This window comes from Psammomys obesus, unplaced genomic scaffold (genome assembly GCF_907164565.1).
Source record: "Psammomys obesus unplaced genomic scaffold, mPsaObe1.curated_primary_1811, whole genome shotgun sequence".
Taxonomy (NCBI): Eukaryota; Metazoa; Chordata; class Mammalia; order Rodentia; family Muridae; genus Psammomys; species Psammomys obesus.
In genome coordinates this window covers 12,206,941-12,208,103 of record NW_026596147.1, presented here as the reverse complement: position 1 = coordinate 12,208,103, position 1,163 = coordinate 12,206,941, and positions in this window count along the sequence as shown.

Below are 1,163 nucleotides of genomic sequence, written 5' to 3'. Positions count from 1 at the left end.
ATCTGGAAAGAACACCATGGAATCATAAGAGAGAAATGGGATACCTGCTCAACTGGTCAGGTTGGCCCGAATTAATCAACCATGGAAACCAATGTGGTGATGAATCAACAGCATGATTCCCCTTATATCCTGAATAGTTAATTAACAAAAGGCAGAAGCATGAGTTGATGTGTAATATTAATAAGAAAGAGCAAGCTGATGCCTGACAACACATGTAACGATGCACATTGTGTTAGAATCACAATTGGTTGTGATAATTGTTTGCTGCTCCTTCAGACTCGTTATCTTATGTCCAATTGGCAAAAACTGTAGAGTTCTCTAACCCTTTTTCTATTTACAAAATATGTGATGTTGTACTGTATTGTGTGTATCAAAGCCACAATTCCTAAGGAAATTGCTATATTTACAATTTATTTTCATACACTCCTAAGTCCAAAAATAAAATATATACATGGCTACTTCAGTATTTATAATTTGGAATCAGAAGTTCAGTACTTCCTTTCTACCAAAACTGCTCGGCACTTGCTAAGATAATAGGTGATCATCTTATTTATTTATTTATTTATTTATTCATTTATTTATTTATTTATTTATTTATTTTCTATTTATTTATTTATTTTTATTTATTTATTTTTGTACATTTTTCTTTAATTCTCTGAGATAAAATGGAAGAAAAAAAAACAAGATTTGGGATTCTCTATGTTTAGAAAGGTGAGATTGTGACCATGTTGGCTGTCTCACTGTTAGAAGGGATACAACCAAAGACAAGGTTCAAATAAACAAGCTACATATCAAATATTGATGCACAAATGACTCTTGTCCCATTAGAAGTACACATAGTAGTTCATGAAGAAAAAAAAAAAAAAAGGAAAGAGGACACCACCTCAGAAATTTTTTATGGTTTGATTTAAATTTGACAGATTTAAAAAGCTTCTACCAATACATTTACTTAAGTGTTTGTTTATGATTTGTTTTTATAATATATACACATATAGACGCAATGGATGGATGGATAGATATAGTGTTCATATATATGTTCATTACAGTTTAAGTTCCAGTCTACCTATTCATTGTTGTTAAAAAGTTTAAACTCCTTTTTTTCCTCAAATTCTTCACCCAAAATGGACATATTAGTATCTTCTTTGTAAAGGTCACCAAGCACC